The sequence below is a fragment of the Eriocheir sinensis genome, chromosome 42, assembly GCF_024679095.1.
Source record: "Eriocheir sinensis breed Jianghai 21 chromosome 42, ASM2467909v1, whole genome shotgun sequence".
Lineage (NCBI taxonomy): Eukaryota > Metazoa > Arthropoda > Malacostraca > Decapoda > Varunidae > Eriocheir > Eriocheir sinensis.
In genome coordinates, this window is record NC_066550.1 from 11,200,798 (window position 1) to 11,206,201 (window position 5,404).

Here is a 5,404-nt window from a genome sequence, read left to right on the forward strand (position 1 = left end):
CAACTTACTTATTTTTTCCCTCCTTCCTGCTTTGATGTGTGATGGAATTTTAAGGTTTTGTAATCACTTATCTTCCTGCCTTATATGGATTTGAAGACGAAGAATGAAGAGTACTGGGAACTGATCATTTTTTTCACGTGATACAGACAGACAGAGACAGACAGAGACAGACACACAAACATAGAGAGATAGAAAGATAGATAGACAGAAATACCAACACATACAGATAGATAGATTGATAGATACACAAATACAAAGAGAGAAATAGATAGACAGATAGAAAGATATATAGAGAAATAGACAGACAGACAGATAGATAGACAAAAATACCAACACATACAGATAGATAGATTGATAGATACACAAATACAAAGAGAGGAATAGATAGACAGATAGACAGACATAGATAAATAGACAGACAGACAGATAGATAGACAGAAATACCAACACATACAGATAGATAGATTGATAGATACACAAATACAAAGAGAGAAATAGATAGACAGATAGACAGACATATAGAGAAATAGACAGACAGACAGATAGATAGACAGAAATACCAACACATACAGATAGATAGATTGATAGATACACAAATACAAAGAGAGGAATAGATAGGCAGATAGACAGACAGATAGATAGATAGACAGATAGACAGACAGACTGATAGACAGACAGACATAGAGGAAGTGATGAGTGAACATATATTGCTAAATAGTTGGGAAATTCCTTTATCCATGAACACACACACACACACACACACACACACACACACACACACACACACACACACACGTAGTTGATAAAATATTTCTGGGTTTATTTCATATCAAATGACATTATCTCTCTCTCTCTCTCTCTCTCTCTCTCTCTCTCTCTCTCTCTCTCTCTCTCTCTCTCATTTAGCAACAGCAGCGCGAAATTACATGGTGTTTATTTTTCTTTTAACTTGACTCTCTCTCTCTCTCACACACACACACACACAGCATCCTCTTTCTTAAGCAAATCTGTAAGTATTTCAAAATAGCTTCACTTCCTGTGTGTGTTCGTATGTGTGTGTGTGTGTGTGTGTGTGTGTGTGTGTGTGTGTGTGTGTGTGTAATCTTTGAAATTTTCCGGTAAGATAACTTTAGGAAAATTTGGTATAAAAAAAAACGTTGCAATAGTAGTAGTAGTAGTAGTAGTAGTAGTAGTAGTGGTGTGAACCCTAAAATATGTAATTACTTATATTTCTTTATGTTAGAGATGAATATATATTTTGTTCTTATATATTTATGTGTATACGAGAGAGAGAGAGAGAGAGAGAGAGAGAGAGACAGAGAGAGAGATAGAGAGACTTGACCCTGGCCTCTGTACCTGTGTGACCTCTCTCTCTCTCTCTCTCTCTCTCTCTCTCTCTCTAACCTTCTCTACCTTCTTTTTCGCACCCATGAACATACTTTTTTTCCCTCCTGTACAACGGAGAGAGAGAGAGAGAGAGAGAGAGAGAGAGAGAGAGAATAAAACTAAAACTTGCTACACTTTCTTACATTTCAAGACGAATGAGCTGAAAGAGACGCACGATGAGAGAGAGAGAGAGAGAGAGAGAGAGAGAGAGAGAGAGAGAGAGAGAGAGAGAGAGAAAGAGGTATGGTCCCTTCCTTCCCTTCACCTTCCCTTCTTTGGATAACTGCCAGGTGCAACGCGTATATATATAGGAGGAGGAGGAGGAGGAGGAGGAGGAAGAAGAAGAAGAAGAAGAAGAAGAAGAACAGAAAACAAAAAAAACGAACCATGTAAAATAAGATAAAATTGAAAAATGACACGAAACACAAGAAGAAGAAGAAGAAGAAGAAGAGGAAGAAGAAGAAGAGAAAACAAAAAAAAGCGAACCATGTAAAATAAGATAAAATTGAAAAAGGACACGAAGAAGAAGTAGAAGAAGAAGAAGAAGAAGAAGAGGAAGAGGAAGAAGATACTCAAGAACCAAACTTAAGAGGAGAAGAAAAACAGGAAGAAGGAGAGGAAGAGACTAATACAACATAACAAGAGAAGGATTGTAGGAGGAGGAGGAAGAAGAGGAGGAGGAGGAGGAGGAGGAGGAGGAGGAGGAGGAGGAGGAGGAGGAGGAAGAAGAAGAAGAAGAAGAAGAAGAAGAAGAAGAAGAAGAAGAAGAAGAAGAAGAGGAGGAGGAGGAGGAGGAAGAAGAGGAGGAGGAGGAGGAGGAGGAGGAAGAAGAAGAGGAGGAGGAGGAGGAGGAGGAGGAGGTTAACAGTACATAAGGATAAACAAAATTAGAGAAAATATATACAATAAACAGTTACTAAGTTCATTGTCTCTCTCTCTCTCTCTCTCTCTCTCTCTCTCTCTCTCTCTCTTCAAAACAAAGTACCTGAACATATTTTCACACATTCAAGAGAGAGGGAGAGAGAGAGAGAGGGTGGGGGGGTGGCAACAGAGAAGAGGGTGAACAGAAATATAAAGAAAGTGGGCGTAAGAGAAGTTAAAGATAGCTCTAAACACGTGAGAGAAAGTAAGAGAGAGAGAGAGAGAGAGAGAGAGAGAGAGAGAGAGAGAGAGAGAGAGAGAGAAAATATGGAAAGGAAATTAAAAGAGAAAGAAAGAAAGAAAGAAAGGAAGGAATTAAGAGAGAAAATAAAATAAAAATAATAAAATAATAAAAAGAAGAATGATTTAATGTTTTTTTTCTCTTTTATGATTAGAAAGTTAAGGAAATTTCGTTGTTTTTATTATCTATTATTATTATTATTATTATTATTATTATTATTTTCTGTCCGTGACTTCATTGCTAATTTTAGGCAAAGTATACGAACTGAAATAGTAGCTCTCTCTCTCTCTCTCTCTCTCTCTCTCTCTCTCTCTCTCTCTCTCTCTCTCTCTCACTCACTGCTGGGGCCGCTGTGTGTGTATTTATGGCGGTGATGTGTGTGTGTGTGTGTGTGTGTGAGAGAGAGAGAGAGAGAGAGAGAGAGAGAGAGAGAGGGAATATGGGTGTGTGTGTGTGTGTGTGTTTCTGTGTGAGCCTGAGAAAGTGTGTGTGCGTGTGTGTCTGTGTGTGTGTGTGTGTGTGTGTGTAGGCGGGCGCGGCGCGGTTCCACGGGCGTTACCCACCTTCGTACACACACACACACACACACACACACACACACACACACACACTTGCCTCTTCCATCCTTCCTTTCCTTCCTTTCTATTTTCTCATCAAACTCTCTTCCCTTCTTCCTTCCTTTCATCCTTCCTTTCCCTGTCTTCTCTCATTCCCCCTTTCCCTCCTTTCTTCCTTTCCCTTTCTCCTCCCTTTCCTTCCTTTCCTTATTCTGTTTACTTCCCTTTCCTCTCTCCCACATGATCTTCCTTCCTTCCTTCTACGCATTCTCATTCTCTATCTATTCCTTCTTTCTTTTTTTATTTTTCTTCCACGAATAAGAACACTGAAAGAAGATAAAGGAATAGAAGGAAAAGAAGATAAAGAGAAAAAAATGAAAAGAAGAAAGGAAAGTAGATAGGAAAGGAGAGAAAAAGTAAGGAAAGAAAGTAGAAGATTGCAATATAGAAGGAGAGAGAAGGAGAAAGTAAGGAAGAGGAGGAGGAAGAAGGAAGAAGGAAGGAAGGAAGGAAGAAAACTAAAGTACAAGGTCAGCTAATAAAGGTGTGTGTGTGTGTGTGCGTGTGTGTGTGTGTGTGTGTGTGTGTGTATTGATCGCGAGCTTGGTTTGGTTGTGTACGCATTGCTGTTATGTGTACGTGTGTGTGTGTGTGTGTGTGTGTGTGTGTGTGTGTGTGTGTGTGTGTGTGTGTGTGTGTGTGTGCTTGAGAGAGAGAGAGAGAGAGAGAGAGAGAGAGAGAGCAGATGAAAAATAAAGAAAATAAAAAAAAGAAAACAGGTATGAAGGAAAAAAAGGAAAAAAACAATTAACTGTCTCAGGTGTTTGTTGTCAGGTGTTCAAGTTTTTTTATTTCTTTTTTTTTTTCTTTTTTTTGTGTGTTTTGAAAAAATTCGTATATGTATTTATATGTAGTAATAGTAGTAGTAGTAGTAATAGTAGTAGTAGTAGTAGTAGTAGTAGTAGTAGTAGTAGATGTGATTTTTAAGTATTTTTTTAATTTTTCATATGATTCTGTTATAAATATTTTCTCTATCATTATTTTTATCCATCTTTTTATCTATCTGTCTGTCTATCTATCTACCTGTCTATGTATATGTCTGTCTGTTTGTCATGTCTATCTATTATCACACACCTCACGCACTTCCTCTTCTCTTCCTGTCTTCTTTTCCATTTTCTTCACTAACCTCCCTTCCCTTCTTCCTTCCTTTCTTCCTTTTTTCCTTCTCTAACCTTCCTTTGTTTTCTTTTGTTTTGTTTTTCTTCCCTGTAATCTCCCTTCCTTTCTTGCTTCCTTTCTTCCCTTCCTTTTCTTTAACCTCCCTCGATTTTCATTTGTTTTTGTTTTCTTCCCTGTTTCCCTTTTCTTTTTTTTCCCTTTCCCTCTCTTTCGTTTCCCTTTCATTTGCTTCCATTTTCTTTCTCGGTCTCTGTCTCTTTCACTCGCTCACACACACACACACACACACACACACACACACACACACACACACACACACACTCTCTCTCTCTCTCTCTCTCTCTCTCTCTCTCTCTCCTATTCGTATTTATCAATTCTCTCACATCCGTTTACTATTCCTCCTCCTCCTCCTCCTCCTCCCTCTCTTCCTCTCATTCTCTCTTTCTCTCATTTTTCTTTATTTTTCCCTTCCATCCTTTTCTCAACTTTACTTTTCCTTCTATTTATATTTCTTCCTTTCTCTTGTTTTTCCTCTCTTTACTCTTTTTCCCTCACACCTACACCATTCATTTTTCCTTTTCCTTTCCTCCCCTCTCCTTTCCCTCTCTTTTCCTCTCTTACACCTGTGAGCTTTCCCTCCCTCTCTCTCTTTTTCCCTTCTCTTTCACACCTGTACTCAAACTCTTCCTCTTTCTCTCCCTCCCTCCCTACATAGCTATCATATCCCATCACTCTCCCTTATCTTCCTTACCTTACCTGTCCTTACACACCTGTCATTCTCTCTCACCTCCCTCCTCCCTACACACCTGTACTAATGACCTCTCTCCCTCTCTCTTTCTCCTTCACTACACAGCTATCATATCCCTTTACTCTCCCTTTTATCTTCCTTTCCTCTTACCTGTTCTTCGTTACACACCTGTCATTCTCTCTCACCTCCCCCCCTTCACCTGTACTAATTACCTTTCTTTTCCCTCTCTCTTTCTCCTTCACTACACAGCTATCATATCCCTTTACTCTCCCTTTTGGCTTCCTTACCTTACCTGTCTTTCCTCACGCACCTACCTTTCTCTCACCTTCCCCCACACACCTGTACTAATTACCCTTCTTCTCCCGTCCGCAG